Consider the following 11,912-nt stretch of genomic DNA (forward strand, 5'->3'; position numbering starts at 1 on the left):
ATTTTTATACAAAAAGGTTTCAATTAAACTCTTATTTGTTCAGAACATTTTGTTGTCGTTCATTGCTGTGATAGAGGCTTATATGGAATGGTCAAAGGGGTTTATTTTCGTGTTGTAGCCTAAAAGGTGCAGACTAAAAGTGTGTGTGGTAGACATAGTAATAAATGAGCTTCGGGTTTATGAAACGTGTATAGTAAAGTGTGAGTCACTTGTCTTGGTTTACTGGAAACATTGAGAATGTTACTGTCTGCTGTTTTTTCCTCTTAATTATGAAACCTGAAAACTCAATCCCGCAGCTGTGCCAGCAGACGGCATTTAACAAATTGCTTTTCCATCTAATAGTCTCCATAACACGAGTAGTTTAATTATTAGTCGTGTGTCCGGTGAGTAACAGAACCCTGACAGGTTCCAGTGAGTCAGTTTGTTTTCCATCAACTGAGGGGCTGTGATCTGATGAGGACATGCTGCCCCTTGTGGTGAAGTATGGCAATCGCTGTTTGGGTTGTAGTAACAGGGTTAATACACTTGAGGTCCGTTCCTCAGGTTAAACCATTCTAAACATAGCGTCATTATTTATAATGTCTTTAAATTTCATTCTAAATTTGTCGAGAAGTTAATCAGCGTTTGAATACAAATGATATATAAAACTCCACAGTAGTGAGTCGCTCTGTGTGATGTCTTAAACACACTCATGCTGACATATTTTACCCAGATTTCTAAATTAAATTCCCATTCTTCAAAATGCTACTTAGCCAGGGATTTTCAATTACGGTCTCGAATATGAGTACGAATATTTTATAAACCTTGGAACTCTGAACAGATGTTCTCCTTGGAAGAAAAATGATGTAGTTCAAGATGAGCCTCAGAATTTAAATTAGGCAGTTGTGACTTCACCTATACCAACATGTGTTTTGGGACTGTAGAAGAAAAACAGAGCACTCGGAGGAAACCCACAAGTCACAAGAAGAACACACTGACCTCCCTATAGACAGTGACCAATAGAATGGAGCCGTGTGGCCGTGACACTACCTGTTGCGCCTCAATGCCTCCAATGATGCTTTCACTAGGATGCAAGGAGGATAAAGTCCATGTAAAGTCAGGGATAAATGTTGCGGGTGTTTGCATGCACACATACAGCCCCGCCAGGTTTTTGAGTTACATGTGTGAAAGATGCTATATTAAACACACAATTCTTAACTTTTCTATTCAAAACCAAACCTTTCAGATAATCAGCTGCATATGCCATATGGTGTGTGGAACAGAATCAGACTGAGAGAAAATGATGCTGCTCTTGCTTAATCTTTAGCATCTGCCCATTGGCTTCCATTATAAGCATGTTTTGAGTCATTGAGTTTTCTCTTGTCTGTATTTGACCATATGAAACAGATTCAGAAGCTGGAGATTATAGGCTTACATTTTGCAATCCTTTAAGTCCTGTGTATATGATCTCTGCTATATTCATGGTACACGTACTGTTTACAATATCAAATACCATTCACTAAGCTTTGTACTCAATATAGTATTAAAGGGGTAAGATGGAAACAGTAATTTCCAGTGGTTTGATGTGAAATACTATGTATCTATTATAGAGATCAGAATAGTTCACAGAGGTAGTAAAGAGAACCAGGTGTTTGAAGTTGTATTGCCTCTACTCATAGTTATGACTTAAAACGTTTATGAATATATTTTATAAGACTGTATTACATTTTCTGGGATGAAGTTTTGAGTAGCTTTTTACTCAAAAAGAGCCCCCCACCCCAAAAAAAAAAAAAATTACAGTCTTTTCTCTTTATTTTAGTCCCTTTATTGACCTCCTTAGGGAAATTATTAACACACAAAATTCTTCACAATTCTTCACAAACACTAATGGCAGTGAACACATACACAACCAGAGCAGGGGGCTGCCAACCACTTCAGCGCCCAGGGAGCAGTTTGAGGGTTAGGTGTCTTGCTCAAGGACACTGCAGTCGTGAATGAATTTTTCTTTGCCGGTCCCTGGAATTGAACCGGCCTCAAGCTCCTTCGTTTCTTTTTTTCAGCACAGCCGGGGTGTAATGGCTGAGCATCGCCTTGGGTGAACCACCTTTGTGATCATGGTGGAACAGAATTACCTGGCAGGGTGGAACTTACCCTGCCAGGTAAGTATTTCAGTACTGAGAGTTAATAAATGGCAATATTTGTATTGCAGATATCGCAACTTCTGCTTCTCCTCTCCGCCACTTTAAAGAAATCTGAGACAGTGAGATTCTCTACAATTAATCCTTTTGCATTAAAACAGCCTGAATGGCTTTGTTTACAGCGCAAAGAGAGAACTGTGTAGAATTTTAGAAAAAGTGGTGAAATTCCCCTTTAAAATCTTTTTTACAAGATGGTCCTTATTTGGAAACCATGTTTGGAAAATGAGTGTGGAGGACCTCGGCTTAGGTCGTGTTCTCACTTTGAAGACTAAGTCCAAGAACCCTTATTGTAAGAGTAAAATTCTACTGGAAAATGTATTATCAAAATAAATTATGGTTGTGTGATTATTTAAATGCAGACTTATTTGTTTGTTTTGCTTTAACTGATGATTTTGTATTATTTTGTGACCCCAAGGCAGTAGCAAGACGATGACATCTGTTGGGAAATTAAAGCCCAGAGTAAGACTCATTGTCTTTGAGCCCCGGGGTTTTTGAAATGTAAATGGCCAAGTTATCTGGATCAGGAGGCCTTCTGTTACAGAGGAGAATGATCTCTGTCTTTGTTTTACCATAAAACAGCCATTAAACTCAGGCATATGCCTCTTTCTTTCTCTCTCTCTCTCTCTCTCTCTCTCTCTCTCTCTCTCTCTCCCCCTCTCACTCGCTGGCTCTCAGTTCAGATCTTATCGAAGGGGTGTCTTATGTCATAATTCTGTGCTCCTTAATTAGATGAAGACCAAATGAATAAATCATCTGTAAAATGTTTGCTCTTCCCTGCGCTTAGAAACAGAACTCAAGACCGAGGTTTAATGAGATCCATCAACGATTACCTTGTTTCTATTTAATGCTATTTGACATGGCAAATCTGCCGTAAGCATAGCTACAAATATATATGGGAGCAGCTGTGGCTTAATACAGGGACAGCCATGGCCTAATGGGTAGAGAAACAGGCTTGGGACCAGAAGGCCTCCGTTTTGAGCCCCACAGCCAGCAGAAAAAAATGGAGGCTCCACATCCACAGCTGATGTGTGCTCACTGCAACAGATTGATTACATGTGGAAGACACATATTGTTGTCCCTGGAGCAATGACAAATAAATGCATATTTACATTTATATACCCGAAGCTTGCACTGAATAAAACAGTCGTAGCTGGTCAGTCATTTGCACAGTGATTTTTTTTCTGCTTGCCTCTGAATGTGAATATTAAATGAGTGACAGTCTGAGTGCTGGCTCTCGTTAGCACAGAGAATCGGGCCTGGAGATCAGGAGCCGATCTGAAATCTCTTTACTTCACACTGACAACCTGACAGAGCAGGAGGAGGAGGCCAGATGGGCCTGCGGACCCTCGGAGTGAACAGACCGAGAGGTGGGTGGCATATGAGCAGCTAGAGACTACAGCAGCATGGAAAGAGAAAACAAAGGAAAAGAGAGAGCGGGAGAAAATAGAAAATAGAAATAGAGAGCGAGAAATAAGGAAAGAAAGAGCAAAGGAATGTTACAGACACAGAGAGAGGTAGAGGGGAGAAGAAGTAGAGGGAGAGAAGAATGACAAAAAGTATACAATGAGAAAGAACAATAAGGAAGAGAGTTCAGAGCAAAGAAAGTTTAGGATAGAAACTGAGAGAGGTTCAAGAAGAGAAACTAGAAAAAGGGAAAGAAAGAGCAAAGGGATGTTACAGACACAGATATGAAGTAAGACAGAGTAAGGAAAAAGTCCAAGTAGAGGTACAGCAACAAAAGATGAGAAGGGGTTGGGGGGTACAAATGTGATGTCAGAAACTGTGAGTCCTAACCAGAATTAACATCTTGTTCCAGTTGTTATAATCTTTTTTACAAGATGCTTTCATTGTTTACGGCTGTGGCTGGCTCTGGTTAGTGGAAGGAGGCGAACATGAAGGAGCTGATTGTTCTTGTGCACAGGAGCAGATGGAGTGCAGTGCGTAAATACGATGCAAACAGAAGAAAACAAAAAAACGGTGCATGAAGGCATATGAAAGAAAGAGTGACAAGCCAGGTCATAAAGACCTGACTCTTTGTGTTCTGACTTGCTTCACTGCTGTTGCCAGGCTTTCCTTCCACACAAACAGAGTGTAAAGAGAAACGCTAATAATATGTTGGAGCACGTCAGCATGACACATCAGACGCATGATGTCAGCTCGTCTCGGGGATGGAGAAGTTGCTATGTATTGGATTAAAGTGCAATTTCCTCTTTTGTTCGGACACACAAGCTACTATAACTTCAATGACAAATATTAGGATTCCCCCTCTTGGGAAGTTCCCTTGATTTTAATTTGACTGCCAAAAACACTAAAGGAAGAATGTAATGAACAATAAATTGATCATGCGCTTAGATTTAAGCACTCGACTGTTATGCAGTGCAGCAAGCAAGTCAGTGGATTCAAAATGTCAAGACGACATGAGGATGAATGGATTGCAGAGAAGAACAGAAACCCTTTGCTCTTTTAAACCGACCTCAAAGGAATATTTACTTGATACTATTTTTATGTCAAGAGCAAAGACATTGTGCATTCTGTATTTAAAAAAAAACCCTCAGATGTACACAGATCCATAAGAGAGCAAGCATGTGTCATCCATGCCACATTCACACAAGTAGAAATACATTTGCTTGTGCTTATTGCGTATAATACAAGACTAGGCTCATATCTCTTGAAGGAGTTCAAGTATCTTGTGTTCTTGTTCATAAGTGAGGGGTAAAAGGGATTGTGAAATTGACTGTAGGTTAGGTGCAGTTAGGCGGTCGCTGTACTAGACTGTTGTGGTGAAACATAAAGCAACATCAACTCTTACAAGCGCAACACACACTAACATTTCACCACCACATCAGTGTCACTGCAGCATTGAGGATGATCCCCCAACCAAATCATACCTACAATGTGGGTGTCCTGACCATTGAAGAAGAGGGTGAAACAGGATGAGAAAGTTTGCAGAGAAACAGGTGGACTACAGTGTGTAATTGTAGAACTACGAAGTGCTCCTCAGTGGTGTTAATAAAATGGAAAATGAGCGTAGATACATCTTCATATAGGTAGGTTTTCGTATTCCTGTGATTGTTCAGTGTATGTTCAAGTGTAAGTGCAAAATGAAGCTCAAACTTGATACTCCTTGTGTGCCTGCAGCTTACTATCTGCAACATAGTGAATGCTATGTACGCATATATTTTACTGTAACTTTAACGGTTAATGATTCAAGCAAAGTCAATCATACAAAGGATAGACAAAGCAAGCATCTCTGTACTTGTTCTGCTGTGCTCTAACCCTGAGGGCTCCTTCAGAAGCTGAGTACAGTAGGGCTCCAGGAACAAAAAAAAAATCAATCAGGAGAGCACAGTGAAGCTCATTGTGGGCTCATTATTGTAAATAAGAACGAATGTTTCCTTCCCTTGGAAGTATTCTCTATAAACAAGGGCTCGGAAAGAAGCAATGACTAACCCTCCTCCAGATGTAATAACAGGGTCAAATGCAAAGCAGTAATCATGGAGCGAAATGGAGAGGAGCTGTTTATTGTGCTGTTAAAATGGAAGGAATGTCTTCGTGGTGCCCCCGGCGAAGCCAGTTGTGGTATGATGAGCAGTTATTGCACAAGCAAAAGGCCTTTGCTTTGTTGGTGCAGTTATTCGTGTACTGTACGCTGGCAGTGTTTTATTGTGCACATAGGACAGACAGGCTTATGTCCTCCATACAAAACACAACACTGCCTTTGCATCTCCTTATTTTAATTAGCTCATATGATCCATAATTAATAAATGATCATCCCATGCGTCCCATTTGATTATTACACTAGCAAGATTATTTGCTAGTGGTTTGCATACACCCTCTGGTTCCCAGAAAAGCTATCTGTAAAGTGTTATTTATGCAACAATTACATATTTATTCATTTACATATACATTGATGAGTCATGACATTAAAATTACCTTCTTGTTTCTATACCATTTTTCCAGCTCCACTGACCATATAAGTCCACTTTGTAGTGCTACAATTACAGACTGTACTCAGCTAGTCCAACTATTGGCCACCTTCACCAACTTCTTCAATGGTCAGGACACCCATAGTACCAGGTATGGTCTGGGTTGTGGATCTCTCTCAGTGCTGCAGTGACACGGACATGGTGGTGGTGTGTTGTGCTGGTACGAGTGGATCAGACACAGCAGTGCTACTAGAGTTTAAAACTCCTGTCACTGCTGTTCTGAGAATATAGCCCACCAAGCAAACACATCAAGTCAACAGCGTCTAGCCGACAGTGTCCTCTGTCCACTGACTAGAGAAGACAAATGCAAACTGCAGAAGTTGATGAGCTGCCTCTGACTTTGCATCTACAAGGTAGACCAATGAGGTAAATGGGTGTACACCCGTGTTTAAGGCATTACTCCAGCAGAACTCCAGATGATTTATAGTCTGTATTTGTAGAACTACAAAGTGCACCTATATAGTAACTGGAGCTAATAAAATATTAACAATTAGTGTAGGTTATTTGAATGTTTTGGCTCATTGGTTGAATATGAATTAATATACTTTGAGGAAGATATGCTCACTTGGTATATAACGTAGCAGCACTTCAGGGCAGTTATTTCAATTAATAGAAGACCATGCTCCTATCTCTTTGAATAGGGAGATGATTCATGAGATGAAAACAAATTTAAAAGGGTTCTTTTGTGGAACTATACAGAACATTAGCTAGAGGGTCATTCCCAGAAGCATTACATAACACTTTTGATTTCAAAATTAATGTGACACGAGCAGGTGTCTACAATCTTCTGGCCATATTCTTTAACTGTTTACAGTTGATAACAAATACAGACACCACTTTCACAAAAGCACAGAGCTCACAGAACCAGAGCTTAGGCCGTGGTGGGCACAATCCAAGGCCATAAATCAGGCCAAAAATGGAAACCTTTAAAGCCGGAAGATACAGAGTCATGGAATAACTTCTCTGAGCCTTTGAATATAAAATGGCCTTATAAAACAAATGCGCCTCTCTGTGTGTGGTGGACAGAACCCATGGCAACAGTAAATTGGAGCTCTGTGTGTGACCCAGTTAGGAAGGGTTGTGCGTTTCCAGATGGTTGCGTCCGTGCTCCTCTGCTGGTTGCTGCTTGAGGGAGCTCCCCCTCAGTGAGAGAATCAGCAGATAAGTGAGTTCCGTTCTGCCCTCTTTCTCCCTCGGTTCACCATGTTCCTTCCTTTCATGAGACTCCTCGTTTTTAGACTCTACCACTCTTTCAAAACCTCTCCTTCGCTACTCATCTGCCCAAAGGAGTGAAAGACCTCCATCTGTTTCCTCTGAGAACATCCAGTGATTGCTAATGTCCCTCATTTCCATGTAAATGTCTCTTCTGAATGAAACTCCAAGTCAAATCTTTCCTCTTCTAAGTACTTACAATATGTGAGCAAGAGTGTGTGGACACTTACTCATCCAAAATTTCTTCTAAAGTGAAGGGTGCTAACAGAAAGTTTGTCCTCTTTGCTCCAGTAACAGCTCCTACTCTTTGGGGAAGGCTTAACACTAGATGTTAGAATATTATTGTGAGGATTTTAGCTACTAAAATATTTGTGAGATCAGGTACTGGTGTTGGATTATAATTTCTGGATTACAAACACCATAGAGTTTCATCTGCTCCGAAACCCAACACTTGATGAATCTCATTTCTTGTCTTGCCACTTAGAACTGCGTTATAATCTTCCTCTACAAAACAGGACAACCTTTTAAGAGCCTGACACTTTATCAGAACACCAAAAAGTGCTCTGCCAGTTTGTAGTGACATCAGAAAAGGATTTTATTCATTCAATGTCTATAAACACTTATCCAGTCACTTGGAGCAGGGCTCAAACCGACAACCCCAGGACCCTGGAGTTGCGTGACAGAGACTCTACCTTCTGTACCACCGTACCTAGGCAAAATGGAGGCGTAGGTCTAAGGGTGAAATGGGATTCAACCCTTTCTCATTTTTGTCATTAGTGTATTCGACTACTTTAAAGGAGACCTATTGTGAAGACATGTCCTACTGAGCAAACATTGCTTATATAATCTCCACATTAAAGCATTGAATGAAATGGGATGCTCTGGAGCAGCTGCCAATGAGTTTAACATCAAAATGGTTAATGTTAACCACGAGGAAGTGGGATATAAATCCTCCACCACAGGACACTACAGTGTGGAGTGACAGAATCCCACCCAATGTCTTTGCAATGAGCTGGAGTTGCATTAGTGATCCTGAGTTAAACGTCCAACAACAGTACAGACGTCATTAATGTTCTCATGGCTGACTGCCATCAAATACACCTAGCCTCAGCGCAATCAAAACCAAGTGTGTCAAGTGCTTGTTCTTGTTGTTTTGGCAGCCATGAACCATCACATTGAGATTCTGAAGAATAAGCCTTCAGGTTAAGGCGTTCAAGTAACATTTAGTATTCTTGTAGAAAAACAGAAGAATGGAGACCGATTACCATTTCAGCATTTGTGTTGCTAGAACTTGTGCTCTCTTTCTAACACAAGTAGCATGTTTCACAGAGCCGTGATTAGAATGAATTTTGACATAAAGAGCACTTGACCAGCAGAGCCTAACAAATCCTCTGTAAGTGTTGATGAACTAAAGCCAGTCAGGTCTGGGCTGCATCAAACGACTGCTCTCTCTGTGAGAGAATGGAAGCTGCCATGTTCTAGAGTCCTGAGGACAGAAGTAGCTGTATGATGTTCCAGCAAATGACAGAAACAATATGGTCCCACTGCTAAGTATAAAAACAACTACAGTCATTTTGATGTATTATAATAATGTTGGAAAAAAACTTGAGGACAATTCAGGTCAAATTAAGGGGGGAATATTTGTTATTATGCTATGGGCTTTTTAGACACCCAAGGATGCTTTACAACCAACACTGCGCAGTAAAGTTTTCCTTTCAACACTCAATTAACACACACACTAGTGAGAAGCGGCAGCCAAAGGCGCACAGCGTAGTCTCAGCCAGGAACGAATGACCACCTGGAGGACTGTATCAAGCACTAGGGGATTACTCAGGATAGACTGCTAATCCATATCTGGGCATGCGCACATACAGACATTCAGACACATACACACTCATTCACTTACTCCAGGACAATTATTTCTTTATTTCTTTATTTATTTATATAATGGAATAGCCAATTAACCTAACCTCCATGTTTTTGAAACCCATGCAGACACAGGTTTTTCAGTTAAATATAACTTAATTAATTAATTATGAGGTTAGGTAATCCACTTGCATAAGGACAGAGAAGGTAAACATGAAGTAAGGGAAACAACAAAGGTTAAAGTGAAAATGGGGTTAAAACAACCATTCAAAAACCAACATGGTAGACCATGTTCTAGTCAGAACAAGTAAGAACAATATTTATCATCAGTGTAGACTAAAGTGAGAATTGGAGAAAAAAAAAGAGAAATGCTGTTGTCATATATTAAAAAAATAATAATTAATTTCAACCATCAGATCTGTCACTAGAATTAAGCACAATACATTTTTATACTGATTCTTTGCTCACAGCTTCAAAGTCTGCCATTGTACAATTATATCACTGCCATTAATAAACTCTCTGATGTCTATGCGCATGCTTGTATGTCATGTTTGTGTTTTATTTGTAGTTGGTTTTGTATTTTCTGATTATATAATTTCCACTGAAATATGCTGTGAAAAATATAAATCTATAATGAACACATATACCTTAATACAGGTTTTGTTGTGTCTATGTTTTAGTAAGATGTGGCTTGGGGGGATGGTTTTGTTGGCCTCACCCAGCTGAATCTCCCAGTAGAGGTCATTTGTCCCATCTGAGCCCACCGCCTCAATACGTAGCAACATGTCCGTTTAACCATCATCACCATTACTGCCTTCCTCCTCCTCATCACCAATCTCCCAGTGGAACTAACACCGAGCAGCACAGGCAAGCACTGACCCCTGCGAAGGCCAGTGGAGCGTGAATGACCTCTTGGGATGGAGTGCAGGCATGCTGACACTTTCGGGCCACACAATCTCTAACCACTAGCATCCTCTCTTATATCAGCACCTTCATCCATTCCACAGCAAGCATTCACAGGTCATGACCCACTGACCTTCAGCTTCGTTCTCAGAGCATTGTCCACATAGAGTTCACCATAAAACCATGGTCACAGGCTGTACCGCTCTGTTTACTTCTCTGTTGACAACTGACCCTTTAGCGTTCCTCTGAGCTAAAACGAAGTGTCTTACCAGATTGTTTATATAATCACCTGTCCCTAAACTGCCACAACGTGAGATTGTTTTCGGTTGCCATTTTATTTACAAAGCCGAGCAGATACTGAGCCAGGCTGCTATTGGTGTCAGCTTTCTCCCACAGAGAGCTATTTCCTCTAAACACTGCCCAGTGCTCCCAGGAAGCTTGAGTTATTGTTTATCACAAGGATATGTGCGTAATCGAATCGTTTGAGCTGTCATATTTAGCCCACAAAGGCGAGATTCTGCTATCCCTTACCTTTTTGTTTACAGAATCTGTGTAAGGTGGCCTAACTCAATAAGTTCCTCTCATATGGAAGCTGAACAGGTTTCAGCAGGAACATGCTGTTCTACAAGGTGACTCCGTTTACCTCCAAACAATAAGTTCTCATTGTTCCCAAATTTCTTGCAAAGGACACGTGACACTCAAAACCAGAGTTTTGCTGGAATAAATCAACACTTCCACCTCTTTCTGTGAATAAGAGGGGGAGGGAAAGTTTAGTGGATATCAGGAACACCCACCTTGCACATTGAATGTTTGATATTACTGAATGTATAAAAGATAATATGTGCCGCTCTAAAAATAAAAAAACAACCAACAGAAATGGATCACCACAGAACTAGTGCTGGTCACATTATGTGAATGCTTGTACAATTCTCTGGACATAGTAGACATGTATGTGTGTATATGTGTGGTGATAGTATGAGTGTATTAGGTATGCCAGTGTTGCTACAGTTTTTACACATAGCAGTATCACTGCTAGTTTACAAACCAAATATATTCAGCTATAGTGAATGTGCTATAGTCTTTGAGCATTTATTAACTGTATTACTTCTGATGGTGTAACAGACAGCAGCAACACAGGTTCAAAGTCTCCCAGGTACCCTCTGGGTGCTGCAGTTTCCTCCCACAATCCATTGAGTGTGTAATGTCCTACAATGAGTTGTTACCCTGTCCATATTGTGTGCCTTGCCCCCAATGAGTTTCATACATTTTAAAATCTAAATCTTGGATCCACTTTCTAGTTAGTTATCTTAATTAAACACTTCTTGGACCTTGGACATGTGGTGTCATGTCAAGCGCCATTTCTAACAGTGATTATAAAATACAGGCAGCAGGTAGTGTCTCTGTCACACAGCTCCAGGGTCCTGTGGTTGTGGGTTTGAGTCCCACTCCGGTTCACTGTCTGTGAGGAGTTTGGTGTGTTCTCCTCTTGCCTGCCAAGGTCCAAAAACACACATTGGTAGATGGATTGGCGACTCAAAAGTGTCCGTGTGAGTTGCCTTGTGAAGGACTGGCGCCCCCTCCAGGGTGTGTTCTGGCCTTGCGCCCAGTGATTCTGGGTAGGCTCCGGACCCACTGCGACCCTGAACTGGATAAGCAGTTACAGACAATGAATGAAATGAAGAGGAATGCACTCTCTTAGGCCTTGGAATACTTTTTTCTCTGTCCAAACTAGACAGAATCAGAAAATGACCAAAATCTATTGTAATCT

Source organism: Hoplias malabaricus, chromosome 4, assembly GCF_029633855.1.
Source record: "Hoplias malabaricus isolate fHopMal1 chromosome 4, fHopMal1.hap1, whole genome shotgun sequence".
Lineage (NCBI taxonomy): Eukaryota > Metazoa > Chordata > Actinopteri > Characiformes > Erythrinidae > Hoplias > Hoplias malabaricus.